Consider the following 22,274-nt stretch of genomic DNA (forward strand, 5'->3'; position numbering starts at 1 on the left):
GAGAATAATGTCTAAAGACAATAGGAAAGAAGGCTAGGAGGACTGGTCCTTAGTAGAAAACTTGCCTCAATTAGGGGAGGGTGGTTAGGTCAGAGGAGAGAACACAATGACAATGATAGTGGAAAGTGATCACTCTGGACACTCTGGATAAGAACTGGGTGCTGAAAAGAGGGAAAGTGATATGCATGATACCCTTTCAGTAAAAGTATTGCAAAACACAGTGCTTACGAGGACAAAAAGACAAAAGAAAAGTGTCTGCAATTAGAGGCAGGCTAAGGGGAAGGAGGGAAACTGGGGACATGGGTGAAAGGAAGTGAACACTGATGATGGGATGGGTGCTCGAATGTTATACAAGTGAAAGTTAATTATGAACAACTTCATAACATTGTATCTTATGATGATTCAATAAAAGATTGAAATGGGGCCATCTCATGTTTTGAGTGCAGGAAGCCTAGGTTTGATCTCCTAAACACCACCAGGAGTGTCCCTGAGAATCAATCTGAGAGTAGTTCCTGAGAACTTCCAGATAGGGCTCAAAACCCAAAATAAATTAAAAATGGTGGCCCAAAATGGTGCTGATCCAGGTCTTAAGCCTAAACTGTTTCTGGCATATGGATTATTTTAGCCTATGACATACCAGCATTTTGGGTTTGAATTTGGGTTTCCCACTTGTAAAGCGTATTGCTATAGTCATTTGAGCTGTCTCCCTGGCCTGGTCACAAGATTGTTTTTTCTTTTCAGCTGTACTTGTGGGTTGCTCCTGGCTATGCAAGGGGACCATGTGGTGCTGGGAACTAAACCCGGGCCTCCTGCATGCAAAGCCTCCAGTCCAACCTACTGAGCTCTCCCTTTGGCTTCTCCTGGTCAGTCTTTCTCTTTTGTGGCGGACAGACCCAGTGATGCTCAGGGTTTACTCTTAGCTGTGCACTCTGGGATTATTATTATATTTATTTTTTTTTGCTTTTTGGGTCACACCCGGCGATGCACAGGGGTGACTCCTGGCTCTGCACTCAGGAATTACTCCTGGCGGTGCTCAGGGGACCATATGGGATGCTGGGAATCAAACCCGGGTCAGCCGCATGCAAACACCCTACCCGCTGTGTTCTCTCCAGCCCCATTTAAAATTTTATTTATTTATTTATTTATTTATTTTGTTTTTGGGTCACACCTGGCGATGCACAGGGGTTACTCCTGGCTCTGCACTCAGGAATTACCCCTGGCCGTGCTCAGGGGACCATATGGGATGCTGGGATTTGAACCCGGGTTGGCCGCGTGCAAGGCAAACGCCCTACCCGCTGTGCTATCTCTCCAGCCCCTATTTTATTTTTTTTTTGCTTTCTGGATCACACCTGGCGATTCGCAGGGGTTACTCCTGGCTCTGCTCTCAGGAATTTCCCCTGGCGGTGCTCAGGGGACCACATGGGATGCTGGGAATCGAACCTGGGTTGGCCGCATGCAAGGCAAATGCCCTACATGCTGTGCTATTGCTCCAGCCACCTGCACTCTGGGATTATTTCTGGAGGGGCATGGGGGACCATATGGGATGCCCCTCCAGAGGATCAAACACAGGTTGGCCACATGCAAAGCAAACACCCTACCTCCTGTTTTCAACCTCTCCTAGTCACAGTTTTAAATTTTTTTTATTGAATCACCATGAGATAGTTACAAAGCTTTCATGTTTGAGTTTCAGTCATATAATTATTGAATACCCATCCCTCCACCAGTGCATATTTTCCACCACCAACATGGTCACAGTCTTAAGGATACTTCTGTCCTTTCAGCAAATGAGAGAAATCAAAATTGACTTTACATGTGCATATTACTGAAATTAAAATTTATTTTTGCAAACTCTTTTAGCCATTTATTTGATCTGATTTAACTTGATTAGATAGAGTTCTTATACAGAGTGGGGACTGATTTCAGCAGTTGGAATTCACTCCTCAATAGACGTTGACAAGCAGCCCCAAGCTTTCTAGTTCAGTCTCTGAGAAAGGTCTCTCTCTTACCCTAAGATTCCACTCCTCCCTCCCTCCCGCCCACTTATTGCTCCCTTCTCTCTCTCTTCTCTCTATGCCTAAATATCTCTTCCTCTATGTCCTTTTGAATTTGTCTCTTTTGTCTTAGCCTCTGCCTTTGTCTTTGTGTATTTCTCTCTGTGTCTCTATCTCTCAGTGTGTATCTATCTCTCTGCCTCTTTCTCTCTGTGTCTCTCGCTTATCTCTGTGTTTTTTCTCAGTCACTCTGTTTCTCTTTGTCCCTCTCTCTGTTCCTCTCTGTCTCTTTCTGTCTCTCTGTGTGTTTCTGCCTCTGTCTCTTGTCTGTGCTCTCGCTGTGCCTCTGTCTCTATTCTTTTTTCTGCATATATATGTGTATCTGTCCTCTCTGTACTTTATCTTTCCTATCTCTCATTCTCTGTCTCCTTTGTCTCTTGTTCTGTCTCTGTGTCTCTGTTTCTTTTTCTACTTGTCTCCCTGTGTCTCTGTAATTGCCTCCATGTGTCTCTCTCTTTTTTCCTCTCAGTCTTTGTCTCTTTATTTCTCTTTGTCTCTGTCACTGTTTGTTTGAATTTCCTGTTGGGAGGGTTCTTAATCTGTTGGGTTCTGAGGGTTCCCTGCCCCTGAGACTGTAAGATCCTAAATTCTGGAGGTTATTGGGGTCCCTTCTGGTGGGTTGGGTCTAGGATTGACTGTTCTCTCTCTTCTCCCATTCCATTCCCTTTTCCTGGCTTTTTTTCTCTCGTGTCTCTGCTTCACAAGTTTGGGTGAAACTTGAAATCATTTCCAGATACAGTTACTTTCTTTGGGGTGTAGATTTGTGTTGTTTGTCATGTTCTCTCTCTGATTAGGGATGTGGCCTGAGAAGTTTCATTGTTGTGTTTGTACAGCACCCCTGAGTATGTAAGCCAGGGTGAGAACCACAAAGCTACTTGCAGCTCTAGAAGACATTTACTTATAAAATCTGATTCCAAATCCATCGCCTGAGAAAAGCCAGCAACCATAGCCAATTGTGGGAGCTCATGGACTATGAGCAACGTCCAGCTTTCTCCCCATGGCATGAAACTCCCATGAGACTCTTTCAGTATCCCTTAACTCATTAACAAATGTGGATCCTTTCGCTTGTTCAGTTTTTGTCCCACACTGTGGGGTGTTGGGGGATACTACCCTGCTCATTGCTCAGACTATACTCCCAGTAGTGCTTGGGGGGGCTATGCAGTGCTGGGGATTGAGTCTGGGCTCCTTGAATACAAAACATATACTCCAGCCTGTTAAACTTTCTCAAGTTCACAAATTTGATTCTATTTTAAAAAAAACTTTATTAGAAAATCACTGTGATGTACAGTTACAAAATTATAAACTTTTGTGTTTGCATTTCACTCATACAGTGATCGTTTACCCATCCCTCCACCAGTGCCCATTCACCTCCACCAATGATCCCAGTATCCCTCTCACCACCCCCACCCCATCCCCCACCTCCCCACCCTGCCTCTGCGGCAGGGAATTCCCTTTTGTTCTTCTCCTTTTGGGTGTTGTAGTTTGCAATAGAGATATTGAGTGGCCTTCATGTTTCGTCTATAGTCTACTTTCAGTTCGCATCTTCCAACCCGAATGGGTCCTCCCTGTCCCTTTCCTTTTGACTGACTTCACTGAGTATGATATTCTCTAGTTCACCCATGTTGCTGCAATTGTATGATTTTGATCTTTCTTGGAGCTGTCTCATATTCCATTGTGCGTAAGTACTAAACTTCTTGATCCATACATCTGTAGTTGGACATTTGGGTTGTTTCCACATCTTGGCTATTGTACTAAATGTGGCAATGAACATAGGTGTGCATGTGTCCTTTTGAATGAATGGTTTATGGTTTGGGGATAGATGCCAAGAAGGGAAACCTCTGGAGATCCTCCTCTTTAGGCTGTCTTCCCAGCCCCCAGCCTCTGCTTTTTAACCCCTTGGTGGAATTTGTATTCTCGAGCCTAAAATGGTTGTGCCCTACATGCTGTATCATTGCTCTAGCCCACAGGGATGGAGATTTAGCAGGTTAATGAATCATGGGTCCTCTGAATTACGTTCTGTTCATTGTACCTGCATACCCACCTTCCTGTATCTCCTGACCATATAATTCGTTCTCACTTCTGCCCTTTTAAAGATTTCTTCATTTGGGGCTGGAGCCATAGCACAGCGGGTAGGGTGTTTGCCTTGCATGTGGCCGACCCAGGTTCGATTCCCAGCATCCCATATGGTCCCCTGAACACCGCCAGGAGTAATTCCTGAGTGTAGAGCCAGGAGTAACCCCTGTGCATCGCCAGGTGTGACCCAAAAAGCAAAAATAAATAAATAAATAAATAAAGATTTCTTCATTCTTCGTTTGGGGAGTCAGCCAGGACACAGCCCTGACTGAATTTACCCTTGACCTTGTGTACATTCCTATTAATTCTGAGAGTCAAAAAACCTTGGAACCTAATCACTGTCATCCCGTTGCTCATCGATTTGTTCGAGCAGGCACCAGTAACGTCTCTCATTCAAAGACTTATTGTTACTGTTTTTAGCATATCCAGTACACACGGGTAGCTTGCCAGGCTCTGCCTCGCAGGCTCGATACTCTCAGTAGCTTGCTGGGGTCTCCGAGAGGGGCGGAGGAATCGAACTCAGGTCAGCTGCGTGTGGAACCTAATAAAAAAAAACACAAAACCTCAGGACCTATAACAGTTCCTTTCTCTTTTTTGGGGGACGGGGAAACACCTGACTGTGTTCAGGGCTTACTTCTGGCTCTATGCTCAGGGATCACTCCTGGTAGGGACCACATGTGGGGCCAGGGATTGAACTGGCATTGGTGGCTTTGAAGACAAGAGCCTTAATCCCTGTACTATCTCTTCAGTTCCAACAGCTCTTTTATTGAGTGTGTGTGTGGGGGGCGGTGTCCCAAGCATCATTAGGGACCTCCAGGACCATATCTGGCAGTACTTAGGGGTGTCTTCAGGGATGCATCCAGTCATATTTGGGGAACCATTTGATTCCAGGGATCAATTGGGATTGTCACATGCAACCCAAACTCCTTAACCCTTGTACTATTGCCTTGATCCAATGATTCCTTTCTTGAATCTTTTCTCATAAACATTGGCCATACACATGAACCTTTTTCTACTTACCAGATCCACTCATCTTCATTCTATGTTTTAGAAAACTGTTTTCATTTTTTTTATTTAAAAAGAAAAACTCATGTCCTTTATTATTTCTTGTCATAAGACAACTTCCTTCTTTCATTTTCTCACTTATCTTCCATATTCATGCATTTTATTTTATACTTTAAACTAGTGTTTTTCAACCAGGGTCCACAGGACCCCCTGTGCACCTCCAGGATATTCCAAGGGAGCTACAGTTAAAAATCACATAAATGGGTGTCATGACATAATACTAGGGGGGCAACTGGTAATAACGAGAGGAGGAGTTTATAAAGGAAACAAACTCAGAGGGGGCCATGGGTGGAAAATGGTTGAGAAACACTAATTTACAATTTTTTTTGCTTTTTTTGGGTCACACCTGGCGATGCACAGGGGCTACTCCTGGCTCTGCACTCAGGAATTACTCCTGGCGGTGCTCAGGGGACCATATGAGATGCTGGGAATGGAAGCCACTAATTTGCAATTTTTATTTATTTATTTATTTATTTTAGATTAAAATATATTTCATTAACTTTATTTTTTCTTTATTTATTTTTAGTGAATCACCGTGAGGGTACAGTTACAGACTTATTCATTTTTGTGCTCATGTTTCCCTCATACAAAGTTCGAGAACTCATCCCTTAACCAGTGCCCATTCTCCACCACCAGTAAACCCAGCATCCCTCCTACCCTCCCCAATCTCATCTCTCCCCACCCCACCCTGCCTCTGTGGCAGGGTATTCCCCTTTGATCTCTCTCTCTAATTAGGTGTTGTGGTTTGTAATAAAGGTGTTGAGTGACCACTGTGTTCAGTCTCTAGTCTTCATTCAGCCCGCATCACCCTTCCCCCGCATGGCCTCCGACCGCATTATACTTGGTGATCCCTTCTCTGAGTTGCCCTCTCCCCAGAATGTGAGGCCAGCCTCCAAGCCTCCTGGTACTTATTTCTATTATTCTTGGGTGTTAGTCTCCTACTCTGTTATTCTGTATTCCACAGATGAGTGCAATCTTTCTATGTCTGTCTCTCTCTTTCTGACTCATTTCACTTAGCATAATACTTTTCATGCCAATCCACTTATATGCAAAATTCATGACCTCCTTTTTACTAACAGCTGCATAGTATTCCATTGTATAGATGTACCAAAGTTTCTTCAACCAGTCATCTGTTCTAGGGCACTCGGGTGTTTTCCAGATTTTGGCTATTGTAAACAGTGCTGCGATGAACATATAAGTGCAGATGTCATTTCAACTATACTTTTTTTTTTTTTTGCTTTTTGGGTCACACCTGGCGATGCACAGGGGTTACTCCTGGCTCTGCACTCAGGAATTACCCCTGGCAGTGCTCAGGGGACCATATGGGATGCTGGGATTCGAACCCGGGTTGGCCGCGTGCAAGGCAAACGCCCTACCCGCTGTGCTATCACTCCAGCCCCTCAACTATACTTTTTTGCTTCTCTGGGATATATTCCCAGCAGTGGTATTGCTGGGTCAAATGGCAGCTCAATTTCTAATTTTTTGAGAGTTGTTCATATTGTTTTCCAGAAGGGCTGAACCAGTCGGCATTCCCACCAGCAGTGTAGAAGGGTCCCTTTCTCCCCACATCCTCTCCAACAGCGGTTGCTTTTGTTCTTTTGGATGTGTGCTAGTCTCTGTGGTGTGAGGTGGTATCTCATGGTTGTTTTGATCTGCATCTCCCTGATGATTAGTGATGTAGAACACTTTTTCATGTGCCTTTTGGCCATTCGTATCTCTTCCTTGGGAAAGTTTCTGTTCAATTATCCACCCCATTTTCTGATGGGTTGGATGTTTTCTTCTTGTAGAGTTCAACCAGTGCTTTATATACCATTGATATCAACCCCTTATCTGAGGGGTATTGTGTAAATATCCTTTCCCATTCTGTAGATTGTCTTAGTATTCTGGTCATTGTATCTTTGGCGGTGCAGAAGCTTTTTAGTTTAATGTAGTCCCATTTGTTTATCTCTTAATTTACAATTTTTAATTAGCAATGAATACTGAAAGTCAAGAGAGATTTTCTAGTACCATTTATTTGTCATATGACTATGTATTATTTTTTACAATCATTTTTAGGATAGTTCTTAAAATTTCTTTCTAGGTGTTTATATTCCCAAAGACTGATTAGAGTTAACACTTCAAGAAACAGACAAAAAGTTCAAATTTCAAGAAATTTCCATTTTCTGTTATTACTGTAATTCTGGCTTACTTTTATCCATTGCCAGCCATGCTTATCGGCACTCCTGGGCGTGCTCAGGGGACCATGAGGTGTCATGAATTGAATCTGGGGCTTCTGTATGCAAAGCAAGCACCTGGTCCATTGAACTATCTCCCTAGATTACTAGATAATATCTTTGCCACATCCAGCATTGCTACCCAGGTCAGCCACATGCAAGACAAGTGCCTTACCAGCTCTACTATTGTTCTGGCTCTTACTAGGTGATTTTTTGGGTTTGGAGCCACACCCAGCAGTGCTCAGGGATTATTCCTGGCTCTGTGCTCAGGGATTACTCTTGGTGCGGCTTCGGGGTCATATGGGGTGCCAGGGATCAAACCCAGGTTACCGAGTGTAAGGCAAATGCCCTACCAGCTATACTATTATTCCAGCCCCCTACCCAGTAATTTTAATTTAAATTTCCCCCTTTCTAGGAATTCTACCCCTTAGTGTTCCAGTAAAATTTATCCAAGTGCTCATTTTTTTCTTTAACTTTGGCTAACTTGGGGGGATCACACAGTGGTACTCAGTAGTACTCACATGTTAACAGCATGAGGTTGTTCCCCTGTATCACAGGATCTCTTGCACCTTACCAAAAATGATCCCAGTGATCCTTATAGCTCAGAATTAAGCAACACTGCATCCTTGGGTCCTAACACTCAACTACCAGTCTGTGAGCATCTCTTAGGAGTTCCCCTCCAAATAGTTATGGATTAGAGATAGCTCACAGGGCTAGTGTGCATACTTTGCCCACCAGAGGCCTGATTTCAGTTGCTGGCACCACATAGTCCCCTGAGCACCACCAGGAGTGAGAGTGACTCTAAGCATTGAGCCAGGAGTCCCACTGAGCATCGCTGGGTATGCATGAAAAACACACATCAAAATTATCTTGGAGGGGGGATATGCAATATGAATAGTTTTTATACTATTTCACACAAAATTTAAAGTTTTGCAAAGGCTTTTGCTATGTTCGATCATATATGCAGTCCAGATATTTAAAATGTTATATAATTTTCAATGTTGTATACTTAAACTTTTAAAAAATATAGTTTTGGGGGACTTCCCCAGCAATGATGGAGACCACCAAAGCTATACACAGCACTGCTTACAAGACCACACGGTGCTGGGGATCAAATCCAGGCTCTGTACACATTGGCTATGTCCTCCAGTCCATTGATCATCTCCTTAGCTTAGATCATGAAATTTATAGGAGAGAAGTGAAACATCTTAATTTTCTGAATTTAATTTGAAGGTTGACTGTTCAGCTCATTATTAAGGAAATGCAAATCAAAACATACTTGAGATATCATCTCATGCTAGTGATAATGGCGCATACCAACAAGTCTGGAAACAGCCATTGTTGACGGAGTTGTGATAAGAAAGAAACCCTCATCCACTGTTGGTGGGAATGTCATCTGGTTCAATCTCTATGGAAAAATATATGAAAATATCTCCAAAAGATAGAAATAGAACTCCCATATGATCTAGCAATGCCACTTCTTGGCATCTATTCCCCAAATAGAAAAATATTATTTTGAAAGGATATATATATATATATATCTTTGCTTATGACAGAGCTCAGCCAAGATTGAAAGCAACCCAAAAGGCAACTATGATGAATGGATCAAGAAGTTGTGGTATAGATAGACATGCAATGGAATAGTTTGCAGCTCTAAAAACAAAATCATGCAATATATTGCAATATGGATGAAGCTAGAGCATATTTTTTCTATGCATTAAAATTATTTTTATTTCTATTATTTAATTTGAATTTCATGATCTTAAGAATTTAAACAATTAAAGCCTTAACTTTCAGGGGCCGGAGCGATAGCACAGCGGGTAGGGCGTTTGCCTTGCACGCGGCCGACCCGGGTTCGATCCCCGGCATCCCATATGGTCCCCCAAGCACTGCCAGGAGTAATTCTTGAGTGCAAAGCCAGGAGTAACCCCTGAGCATCGCTGGGTGTGACCCAAAAAGAAAAAAAAAGCCTTAACTTTCAAATTTCAAAATAATAAATAATGTAAAATAGTGTTACATCAGAATTAAAAATTTAAAACCTTGATTTTCTTTTTTCAAATAGTAATATAAAGACAATATTATATTGGCATTTCTTAGAAGACTTGAAAATTAATATTATTTTCTTTTTGGGTCACACCCAGTGATGCATAGGGGTTAACTCCTGGCTCTGTGCTCAGGAATAACTCCTGGTGGTGCTCGGGGGGACCATGTGAGATGCTGGGAATCGACCCCAGGTTGGCCGTGTACAAGGCAAACGCCCTACTCACTGTGCTATTTCTCCAGCCCCTGAAAATTAATATTTTATAAATGTCCAAAGCATATGTTTCTGTATAGTGTAATTTTCTAATATGGGCACATATTACCCCTTTATCTTGACTTTCACTCTCAAAATTAAGCCAAAATTTAATGACTAACATTTCAGTCAAATGACCCAGAAATTAAAAAAATTTCTATTATTAAATTTAGTAAAAAAATTAAGTGAGTTATTTCTCTTGTTATACAATATGGATTAATTCCTGGCCAATACACAGAGAACCAATGCATTACACCCAGTATTATAGTTTCAAACACATGAATGTTTCAAATTAAACTTTGAGTTTAAAATTATTTTCCTCTGCTTAAATTTTTATTTCTTTTCTTTTTACCCCCTTAAATTTTATTTTAATCTCTGTGATTTACAATACCATAATGATAGGGTTTCATGCATACAATATCCCAACATCACACCCTCCACTAGTGTCTCCTCCCCTTCACCATTGTCTCAGGGTCTCCTCTGCTCCCTAATCCCCCCTCTTCCTGCTCCATCACCCCTTCACAGCTTCTTAATTTTTTAAACTAGTTTTTATTTCCCTCAAATTATGCAAGAATAATTTTGTCTGGAGGCAAATACAAATGAAGGAAACACATAAAACTGACATCCAAAAAATCTGTTAGTTTCCCTTTTAAGATTTTAGCCATTTTCATTTCTTATCCAAATAAGCTGTGCCATCTCCTCCAGTATCACCTATCCCATGGGGTAGGCACATTTTTCAGGTGAGGGACTTCTAGGTCCCTCCAATTATAATTTAGTGTTCTAGATTCTTTTTTCTTTCTTTTTTTTCTTTTTGGGTCACACCTGGCAATGCACAGGGGTCACTCCTGGCTCTGCACTCAGGAATTACCCCTGGTGGTGCTCAAAGGACCATATGGGATGCTGGGAATCGAACCTGGGTTGGCGGCATGCAAGGCAATCACCCTCCCTGCTGTGCTATCTCTCCAGTCCCTAGTGTTCTAACTTCTTGAGAGCAGTAAAAATTTTTGCGTGTGACAGGTTTGTAACTGTAGATGGTCTTATTGGCTAAGACTCTTATGTGGAACCATGAAGGAATGGCATGTATTCAGAAAAAAAAACTACCAAAGCAGGTATGAGAAATAAAATTTTTCCTTTTTTATTTTGGTGGCATCCAGGGACTACTCCTGGCTCTGTGTAGGCAGCTCAGTCCCAGCAGTGTTCAAGGGACCATTTGTGGTCCCTAATGAAATCAGGGTCCAGAGATTGCAAGGCAAAAGCCTTAAACCCTCCCTGTACTACCTTTCAAACAGAGCTCTTTGGAAAACACCAAACCATGTTTGGTAATTTGGAAATTATTTGGAAATTACCAAACATGGGGCCGAGTTTGTGTGGGGAACCCGCAGGGATGTGAGACTACCAATTTGATCCCCAGCACCAGTACAAATTCTTCATTGCCAAATACAAGCTGGGGCACTAACAGAGGGATTTTCCTGATACCAGAACAAGTTTGTCCCCTAATACAAAGCTACAATGGTGACAAAGCTACAATGGTAACTGGGGTGGGGTGGGTACAACCAGACATAATAAACTATTTCAAATAAATCGTTTTGCTGAGAAGCCAGGTAGAGGATTCAAAAACCTGTCACATGTTTTCTGGTCTGCAAATGATACAATGGTTCAAATTTCAAAGAGCTCAAAAAGCTAAGAGGTTGGAAAGAGGATTTTTAAATGTGAATGCCATGAGTTTATCCAATCTGTACTTAAGAGAACCCATTAACTCCTTCCGAAGTGAAATAATTTCCCACCCCTTTAATTGAGGGGAAGAAAAGGGAAGTTCCCCCAAAGTTAAGGGTCTTGGAAGGTTCCATGACTTCCAAAAATTTCCTCAAAGAAGTCAGAAAAATTACTGGCTATTCTTTGCTAAATGGCCATGGTTAAACCCAATTGCATGTAAGGTAAGCCCTGGCATGCTGTTGTGGTCAACTGTTCTGACCTCTGGAAATTGAGGGTTAAGCTCGCAGCTTCTGCTGATGGGATCGCTGGAGAAAACTTATTAGAGTTCAATGTCCAGTTGCTAAAAGTGTTATTGGAGACTCCCTTAGAATTATTTTTTTGGGGGAGATAAGTATCTTTTTTTTTCTTTTTTTGCTTTTTGGGTCACACCTGGCGATGCACAGGGGTTACTCCTGGCTCTGCACTCAGGAAGTGGCCGTGCTCAGGGGACCATATGGGATGCTGGGATTTGAACCCGGGTCGGCCGCGTGCAAGGCAAACGCCCTACCCGCTGTGCTATCTCTCCAGCCCCGAGATAAGTATCTTTTTTAAAATTAAAATTTATCTATTTTTAATTGACTCACAGTGGAGACTCTCTTAGAATTTGGTTCTTTCTCCAAACACAAAAGTTTTCAAGCCTGGAAAAGAAATGTAGAGCAGCAAAAACATTATAGAATAGTCAAAGAAAGGAAAAGGTGAGTTAGCACTTGGTAAAATAGTCCACCTCCTTAAGGAGTGGTGTTACGGCAGTTTCTCTCATAGTAACTGGGGTTAGAGGGTGTCACACTTGGGAATCATTACATGTTTTACTCAATTCCGAAACCACTATTTCAATGAGGATTTTTTAATATTAAAGTCAAATGTTCTTCAGGGTGACAAGATGGCCGACAAACTGGTTTCATCTGGTCTGCCATGCAGTATGCATCACCAGCCCACAAGGAGGACTTGTGGCAGTTTTACAATAATTTAAGTGCACAGAAAATTTGTCCCTGAAGCAGGGCTGGTGCCATTTCTGTGAAACAGTTCTCTAAAAGTACACAGAACAAACTATTCCTCAATGGTAATAAAGCGTCTAAGAATTCAGTGGTAATAAAATGTCTAAAAATTCTGTGGAAAGCTAGTTTCTAGTACTGGTTCCCTTACAGCTGGCATATATTTTCATTCTACAGCTTTTTTTGTTATTTAAATATTTCTCTAGGAATTTCTGTATTTTCACATTTGCAAAAAAATGTGAATGTATTCATAATTTATTGAAATGTTTTTGTGTATTAGTTGCTTTAAAGACTGTCATATTGCAGCATGTCAGTTCTGCATTGGGTTTCATTGATGGTGTTTCCTCATAATTTCAAATATTAGGTTATGAGATTCTCGGGGCTTGAGTCTGTTTTATCAGGCTTCTACCCCATTTCATATGCAGTCGCCATAGTAGTTAACCAGGCTTGGCCGTGAAATACGAGGACAGTAGACCTTGGGAGGGAGGGGTTTGATTAGTGATGTCATGAGTCTTGAGCATCATCACAGTGTGGGAGACATAGACAGTCCAGAAACTTCCAAGAGATCACACGTTCTGGCTTCTTGAGTGGGATGGCGGGGGGGGGGGAATATCGAGCAGGAAGTGATGCAACTATGCTTATGAATCACGTGCAGACACAGTACGCATGCCCAGACTGATCTTGTGGTTTCGAAGTGGGCTCGCGCCTTTTGCGTTCCAGACTCCGAGGTGAGAGGGTGTGCGTCTCACAGGTTTCTCTCCCAGACGGAAACTCAGCAGGTAGGACTTCAGATCATCCTCTTAGGAGTTTAAAGTGTAAGAGTGAGAAGGGAGCCAGTGGGTTTTGCCCAGTTTTTAGGACGGCACAGATCTGAACTTCTAACGTAACGTCTGCCATCTTGTGTGCATTGCTTGCCTTGACGAAGGGGACAGAACAAGGCAAGATGTCGGGCGGCGGTGCGGAGGGAGTATTAGGGAAAGACGGGTGAGTGATAGGTAGCTGATTTCTGGGGGTTCCTGAAACTAAACAGAGGACAAAATTGACGTTCTCAGCGGTGTTCTGGGCAGGGCGGGAGGCAGACAGTTAGGAAAGGGGCTAGCAATGGGGACGCTGCGGAGTGGAAACATGGCGTTCCCCGAGTGTCCCGGACGCAGCAGGCCCCTGTGCTTCTCAGCTGGTCATTTCTGCCATTCTAGTGTGAAGGCAGCCGTAGGGGTCACATGGAAAGGACTGCGGCCGGTGCTTCGCTAAGGCTTTAGGGGTGGAGGGAAGAGCTTATTAAATTACGGTGTGCTTGAAGTCCTTACACTAATTTAAAATTTAATCCTCTCGTGTTTTATTAATATGTGAGTGGGGTGCGGCTGTTGAACACAAGACCCCGGCTTTTACCAATGTGTTCTGTTGAGTCATACAGCCAGCCCTTAGTGTGTTTTCCCCTTTTTCATGTTTCTCCTTTTTCACAGCCTTATACATGCAACATGGGTGCTGCGGTGGAGCCTTTTTTGTTTTTGGCGCCAGTAATTGTGCGCATGCATAGCTCTGTAGCCGGAGTCTCCTCCTGTGGTGTCTTCTCCCCTCCCCTCCACTCCCTTCTCTCCCCCTTCCTTTTGTGTTTTGTTCTAACATTTCCCTTCCCATTCAAGGGTCTTACGCATGTAATGTGTGTGCTTTCTCACAGCATTTTTTTTGGTGCTCATAATTGCACTTGCGCAGCATCCTGTGTGCTTCCTCAGAGCCGTTTTGGCGCCAATAGTTGTGCGCATGCGGCACAGCGTCCTGCGCGCACAGCTTTCTTTTGGCGCCAATAGTTGTGCGCATGCGGCACAGCGTCCTGCGCGCACAGCTTTCTTTTGGCGCCAATAATTGTGCGCATGTGCAGCTCTGTAGTCATCGTCCCTGTGGTGTCCTACCTCCCCTATCACCTTTACTCTACCCTTTTCTTTTGCGTTTTTTTCTTCCCTTTTATCTTCCCATTCTAGGATTTCACGCTTGCAGACTGTATGTACTAACTCGCAGCTTTTGGGGGGGGCGGGGGCACCAATAATTACGCATGCGCAGCATCCTGTGAGGTTCCTCAGCTTTGGGGCGCTAATAATTGTGCGCATGCGCGGCATCCTACGCTTCCTCAGAGCTTTTTGGCGCCAATAATTGTGCGCATGCGCGGCATCCTGCGCTTCCTCGGAGCTTTTTGGCGCCAATAATTGTGCGCATGCGCGGCATCCTGCGCTTCCTCAGAGCTTTTTGGCGCCAATAATTCTGCGCATGCGCAGCATCCTGTGCTTCCTCAGCTTTTTGGCGCCAATAATTGTGCGCATGCGCGGCATCCTGTGCTTCCTCAGCTTTTTGGCGCCAATAATTGTGCGCATGCGCGGCATCCTGTGCTTCCTCAGCTTTTTGGCGCCAATGATTGTGCGCATGCCCAGCATCCTGTGCTCTTCCTCTCACCCTTTTAAAAAATTGGCGCCACTAATTGTATGCATGAGCAGCGTCCTGTGCTCTTCTACCCGTTTTAAAATTTTGGTGCCAATGATTGTGCGCCGTCCTGTGCCCTTCCTCCCAACCTTTAAATAAATTTGGCAACAATAATTGTGCGCATGCGCAGGTCTGTAGTCACAGTCCCTTCCTGTGGTGTCTTCCCCTCCCTTCCCTTACCTCCCTTCCTCTCTCATTTTCTTTTGTGTTTTGTTCTTCTCTTTTATCTTCCCAGTCTAGGGTCTTACACATGCAGTGTGTGTGTGTATTGTGTGTGTGTGCTTCCTCACAGTTTGGTGCCAATAATTATGCACATGCGCAGTGTCCTGTATGCATTCTACCCTTTAAAAATATTGGTGTCATTGATTGTGTGCATGCGCAGCGACCTGTGCCCAGGTGAGTTGTCCTTACCCTATTTCCGTTTTCAACCCTTTTCTCCTCCTCTCCCCTCTTTTTTTGCTATTTGTGCTTTCCTTTTTCTTCCTTTTCTTTTCCAGGGCCTTATGCCTGTGCACTACTATTGACGGCTTCTTGCCTGTGTCAGCCATTGAAGTCAGGGCCCAATGCATGTGCAATGTGGGTGCTTTGTGTTGAGAATTGAGCCTTATCCTCTGTCCCCTTGTGTTTTCCCCATCTTTTTGGCACCAGAGATTGTGCAAGTATGCGGCTTTTGCTCTATATTGAGCCATGAGTCATATTTGCTGGTCACTTGGTAGTGTCGTCTTTTGGTGTCTCCGTTGAATCCAGGGCCTAACTCCAGCTCTTAGGGTGTGTGCTCTTTGCTGAACTGTATCCCTGAGCCTTGGTGCTTTTAGGAAGCTGACTTGCTTTTTCTTGCTTTCTAAAAACTTTTTCATTTCATCTCTTTCATTTTTCTTTATTTTTCTTTTTTTCCGTTTCCCATTTCTTTCTCTTTTGGTTTCTTTTGCTGTCTTTCCTTTTTTTCTTTCCTTTTTTTTTTTTTGCTTTTTGGGTTACACCCAACGATTCACAGGTGTTACTCCTGGCTCTGTGCTCAGGAATTACTCTTGGCGGTGCTCAGGGGACCATATGGGATGCTGGGAATCGAACCTGGGTCGGCTGCGTGCAAGGCAAATACCCTACATGCTGTGCTATTGCTCCAGACCCTCCTTTTTTTCTTGCTTTCCTTCATTCTTTTTTTTTCTTTTTGGGTCACACCCGGTGATACACAGGGGTTACTCCTGGCTCTGTGCTCAGGAATTACTCCTGGTGGTGCTCAGGGGACCATATGGGATGCTGGGATTCGAACCCAGGTTGGCCGAGTGCAAGGCAAATGCCCTACCTGCTGTGCTATTGCTCCAGCCCCTCCTTTTTTGTTGCTTTCCTTCATTCTTCAACTATCTACACTTCTTTCATTTTCTTTTCTCGTTCCCCTTTTGCCTTTGATCCTTTATTTATTTAAATTTTTCTTTGTATTTTCCCCTTTCATTCATTTCTCATTTTTTAAAAATTTATTTTATTGAATCACCATGTGGAGTTACAAAGTTCTCAGGCTTATGTCTCAGTTATACAATACTCAAACACCCATCCCTTCACCAGTGCCCATATTCCACCACCAAAAGCCCCGGTATATCTCCCACCCCGCCTGTGTAACTGAAAAATTTCACTTCATTTTCTCTTTACCTTGATTACATTCCATATTTCAACACAAAACTCACTATTGTTTTTCAAGTTTCCCCCTACTGCCAAGGAGGCATTTGATAATTAGTTTTCCATTGCTGAGAATGAAGAGATATGAAGTCCTGCTGTTCCAAGTACATAACTCTTTTTTTTCCTCCTTCCCGAGCCACCAAGTTCGTGCCTGCTTAATAGTCCTCATAATATGGCTGACGCCACGCTGCCCGACAAGGGAAAAAAAATCGAGCAAGAAGGATATTTCCTGTCCTCGGCTGGCGTGGGGCTATGGCTTTGTTCACAGTCTAGAGACATGTCTGCAAGCAGTTTCTGGAACCAAAAGTAGTCTAGTTGGCCTCTGGATCCTGGTAGATCTGCAGCAAAGCAGGCGCACAAAAGTGTGGCCACCCGGGTCGAATGTCGGCGGAGTATGCGCTGGTATCGGCCCCAGCCCGAGACTGCCCAAGCATCCCGCTGTTCCAAGTACATAATTTTTTTCCCCTTCCCACGTGACGAAGTTCGTGCCTACTTAATAGACCTCATAATATGGCAGACGCCATGCCACATTTCTCCCCGAAAAGGGAAAAGAACCGAGAAAGAAGAATATTTCCTCTCCTCGGCTGGCGTGGGGCTATGGCTTAGTTCACAGTCTAGAGAAATGGCTGCTACTTTGATTACCTTCAATATTTCAACAAAAAAACCCTCACTATTATTGTTTGGAGCTTCCCCCCAAAGTCAGACCTGCTAAAAAGGAACCGTTTCACATTGCTGACAATTAAGAGATATTAATTGTTGTGGCTGTGCGGTTTTGGATTTCTGTATAAAGTCCAGGGAAAATTCTACCAGAAATTGCATCACTGCAAGCTTTTACTTCCTTTTGTGGTGCTCATAATATGGAAAAGCCTGGAGAGAGAAACCCTTCCCCACTGGCGCCGCGTGGGGCAGTGGCTCAGTTCACAGTCTGGAGAAATTTCTGCGAGCTGCTCATGTCCAAAGTAGTTCAGTTGGCCTCCGGGATCGTGCTTGTGCAGCAACGTAAAGATTCATTTCTCATTTTCACTTGCTTTGTCCTTTGTTTCTTTTGTTTTTTTCCATTTATTCTTTCATTCATTTCCTCTTTATATTTCCTTTCCTTTTTCCTCTTTTGCCCTTTTATTTTGTTGGGCCATAATGGTAATGCTCAGGGGTTACTCCTGGCTCTGCACTCAAATTACTTCTGGTGGTACATTGGGGATCATTTGTGATATGAGGGATCGAACCCCGGTCAGTGGAAGGCAAACAGCCTACCCGCTGTATTATCTCTCTGCCCCCTCTTTTCTGTTCTGTTTCTTCCCTTCACCCCAATTTTTTAGTCTTTGCTATTTGTCTCCACTTTTCTCTCATTCATTCCTTTCCCTTCTCATCCTCTTTTCCCTATTTACTTCCTTTCTTTTGTCCCCTGCTTTTTTCACGGTCTTCATCCCGTTGTTTTCCTCCTTTCATCGTTTCTTATTTCTTTATGCTTTTGTTTAATTTTTAATTTTTATTTTTGAATCACCGTGAGATTCTTTATGCTTTTCTTTGTTCCTTTTTTATTTTTCTTTCCTTCATTCATCCTCATTCATCAGTTTTCCCTCTTCTTTTCCTTTTTCTTTTATTAATTTGTTCTTTAGTTCATTATTTTCTCTTTACTTATATTCCATCATTTCTTTCATTCATTTTACTTCATTACTTCCCCCATTTGTTTCTGATTCCTTTCCACTTTATTATTTATTGTTTTTTTTGTTCCTTTCACTATTATGTTTCTTTTATTATTTTCTTCATTCCTTTTACGTTCTTCACTGCCTTTGTTCTTGGTTCTTTCACTTCATTCTTTCATTCCCTTTTGTACCATAATTTTCACGTTTTCTTTGTTCTTTTGTTCTTTTTTTAAATTAAAAAAATTTTTAATTAGTGAATCACCATGAGGGTACAGTAAGAGATTTACACATTTTCATACTTGCATTCTCCTCATACAATGTTCGAGCACCCCTTCCTCTACCAGTGTCTATTCTCCACCACCAGTGAACCCAGTATCCCTCCCACCTCCCAATCCCATCCCCCCCTCCGCCTCTGTGGCAGGGCATTCTCTTTTGATCTATCTCTCCTCTTGGGTGTTGTGGTCTGTAATAGGGGTATTGAGTGGCCATCGTGTCAATCTGTAGTCTACTTTCAGCACGTATCTCCCCTCCCGAGCGGGTCCTCCAACCAGAGCTTACTTGATGTTCCCTTCTCTATCTGAACTGCCTTTTCCCCCAGCATGTGAGGCCAGCTTCCAAGCCATGGAGCCAACCTCCTGGTACTTATTTCTACTATTTTTGGGTGTTAGTCTCCTACTCTGTTATTATTATTATTTTTTGCTTTTTGGGTCACTCCTGGCTCTGCACTCAGGAATTACCCCTGGCAGTGCTCAGGGGACCATATGGGATGCTGGGAATGGAACCTGGGTCGGTCGCATGCAAGGCAAATGCCCTACCCACTGTGTTATCACTCCAGCCTCTCCTACTCTGTTATTTTATATTCCACAGATGAGCGCAATCTTTCTATGTCTGCCTCTCTCTTTCTGACTCATTTCGCTTAGCATGATACTTTCCATGTTGATCCACTTATATGCAAAATTCATGACTTCATCTTTTCTAACAGCTGCATAGTATTCCATTGTATAGATGTACCAAAGTTTCTTTAACCAGTCATCTGTTCTCAGGCACTTGGTTTTTTTCCAGGTTCTGGCTATTGTAAACAGTGCTGCAATGATCATATAAGTGCAGATGTCATTTTGACTATACTTTCTTGCTTCTCCGGGATATATTCCCAGAAGTGGTATTGCTGGGTCAAATGGGAGCTCAATTTCTAATTTTTTGAGAGTTGTCCATATTTTTTTCCAGAAGGGCTGAACCAGTCGGCATTCCCACCAACAGTGTAGAAGGCTCCCTTTCTCCCCACATCCCCTACAACAGTGGTTGCTTTTGTTCTTTTGGATGTGTGCCATTCTCTGTGGTGTGAGGTGGTATCTCATAGTTGTTTTGATCTGCATCTCCCTGATGATTAGTGATGAAGAGCATTTTTTCATGTGCCTTTTGGCCATTCGTATCTCTTCTTTGGGAAAGTTTCTGTTCATTTCTTCACCCCATTTTCTGATTGGGTTGGATGATTTCTTCTTGTAGAGTTCAACCAGTTCTTTATATACCCTTGATATCAACCCCTTATCGGAGCGGTATTGGGTGAATATCCTTTCCCATTCTGTAGATTGTCTTTGTATTCTGGTCACTGTATCTTTTGCGGTGCAGAAGCTTCTTAGTTTAATATAGTCCCATTTGTTTATCTCTGTTTCCATTTGGTTGATCAGTTGCGTGTCATCTTTGAAGATACCGTTAGCTTCAACATCGTGGAGGGTTTTGCCGACTTTGTCTTCAATGTGTCTTATGGATTGTGGTCTGATGTTGAGGTCTTTAATCCATTTTGATCTGACTTTTGTGTATGGTCTCAGGTCGCTAAGCCCATTCTTTTGCATGTGGTTGTCCAGTTGTGCCAGCACCATTTGTTAGAGACTTTCCTTGCTCCACTTCACATCTCTTGCTCCCTTATCAAAGATTAGATGATCATGCATTTGGGGTTGTGTGTAGGGATATTCCACCCTGTTCCATTGGTCTGCAGTTCTGCCTTTATTCCAGTACCATGCTGTTTTAATTGTTACCGCTTTGTGGTAAAGTTTAAGGTTGGGGAGGGTGATGCCTCCCATCATCATTTTCCCGAGAATTGTTTTAGCTATCCGTGGGCATTTGTTGTTCCATATGAATTTCAAGATAGCTTGATCCATTTCTTTGAAGAATTTCGTAGGTATCTTTATAGGGATCGCATTGAATCTGTATTATTCTTTTCTTCTTTGTCGCCTTCCTTTTTCTCATTTTGTTTCCTTCATTGCTCTTTTTGCTTCATTTCTCTTTACTGCATTGCTTTCTCTGTTTCCTTTGTTCCTTTGTTTCTTCATGCTTGCCTTTTCTTTGTCATTTAATTACTTTTCTCTTTCATTTATTTTCTTTTACTTGCTTCCCATTTTAATTTTTCTTTGTTCTTTTCTCTGTCACTCTTACTTTCCTTTATTTCTGTTTCCATTTTTTCTTTCTTTAATCTTTTCTGCTTTTTTATCTTCATTTCTTCTTTTACTCAGTTTTTGTTTTTCTCTCTTGTTCCTTTTTCTTCGTTTCTTCTTTCTTTTTTCTTTGTTACTTCATTTCTTTTTCTTTGACTTTTTTCATTCTTTTCTCCACTTTTTTCCTTTATGGTTTATTTTTTCTCTTTTTTGCTTCAGTCATTTCTTTCATTCTCTTTTCTTGGTTCCTTTGTGCCTTTTGCTCACTTTCTTTCACATTTTCCTTTATTTATTTATTATTTGTTTGCTTTTTGGGTCACACCCGGCGATGCACAGGGCTCACTCCTGGCTCATACACTCAGGAATCACCCCTGGCGGTGCTCAGGGGACCATATGAGATGCTGGGATTCGAACCTGGGTCGGCCGCGTGCAAGGCAAACGCCCTACCCGCTGTGCTATCACTCCAGCCCCCACACATTTTCCTTTATTCCGTTCTCTTGTTTATTCTTTTCTCTTTCATCCTTTCATTCCTTTCTTCCCTTTATTATTTCCTTCATCCTTCCTTTGTCTCATTTAAAATTTTTCTTTCTCTCTTTTCCTGTTTTACTTTTGTTTTCTTTCTTCTGTTCTTATTTCTCTTTCTTCCTTTATCTTGCTTTCTCTTCCTTCATCCCTACCTTCGTTCATTTGTTCTTTCTCCCTCCTTCCTTTGTACATTTGTGCTTTCATGTTTTCTTTCATTTATTCATTCCTTCATTTCCTTTTTCTTTCCTTTTGACTTTCATTCTATTTTCTTTCTTTTTTCCTTTCTTTTGCTTTCCTTCACCTTTTGTCTCTTTCCTTTGTACATTCCTTTGTTCCTTTTGTTTTTTCTTTCTCTTTTGGTTTCTTTCCTTTGTTCCTTCTCTTTCCTTTCTTTATTTTTTGGGCCACACATGGCTATGCTCCTGGATTTTCCCTAAGGGATCACTTCTGGTGGTATCCGAGGATCATAGGTGGTGCCCGGGATTGAATTTAGGTTGGATTCATGCAAGACAAGTGCCTTACTTGGTGTGATATTGCTCCAGCTCCAATCTCTTCCTTTCAATTTTTAGCTTTGTTTTGGGGATATCCCCCAAGTTGCTCAGGTTACTCCTAGCTCTGTGCTTAAGGGTTGCTCCTTGTGGTACTTGGGGGATGTGTGTGTCTATTCTAGTGTTTCCCCCCTTGCAGTGTCAGGTCCTTGAGCCAAGGTCCTCATACATGCATAACTAGTGCTCCGTGGCTCAGGAGATGATGCAAAAGACTGGACCACATGTTTTATGTACAGGAGCTTCATATTATATCTTCATCATTGCATGCACCAGGAACACTGCACTGTGAATGCCCACCGCCCCCTCCCAATTAAAAAAAAAGGCATGTTCTCTACTGCGCTTCAACCATTGCCCCTTGGTGGTACTTTCTTAAATGTCTCCTTTTATTGTGTATTAAGTTAAAAGCAGACTTCACCAGAAATGTACTTTTGGCTTTTTATTATCTACTTTATGGTGATAACTTGCAGAGGACTGGGATATGGCCTAATAGGTCAGAGTGCAGTTTCTGAGTTTGATCCCATCTCTGGCACCATATGTATTTCCAAGC

General features: G+C 42.6%; 1 protein-coding gene across 1 annotated transcript in view; it reads left to right on the forward strand.

Annotated features, from left to right (window-relative positions):
• PPP1R3F (protein phosphatase 1 regulatory subunit 3F) overlaps positions 1-22,274 on the forward strand; it is a 64,390-nt gene that overhangs the window by 36,843 nt on the left and 5,273 nt on the right. The window lies entirely within an intron of this gene.

The sequence above is a fragment of the Sorex araneus genome, chromosome X, assembly GCF_027595985.1.
Source record: "Sorex araneus isolate mSorAra2 chromosome X, mSorAra2.pri, whole genome shotgun sequence".
NCBI lineage: Eukaryota > Metazoa > Chordata > Mammalia > Eulipotyphla > Soricidae > Sorex > Sorex araneus.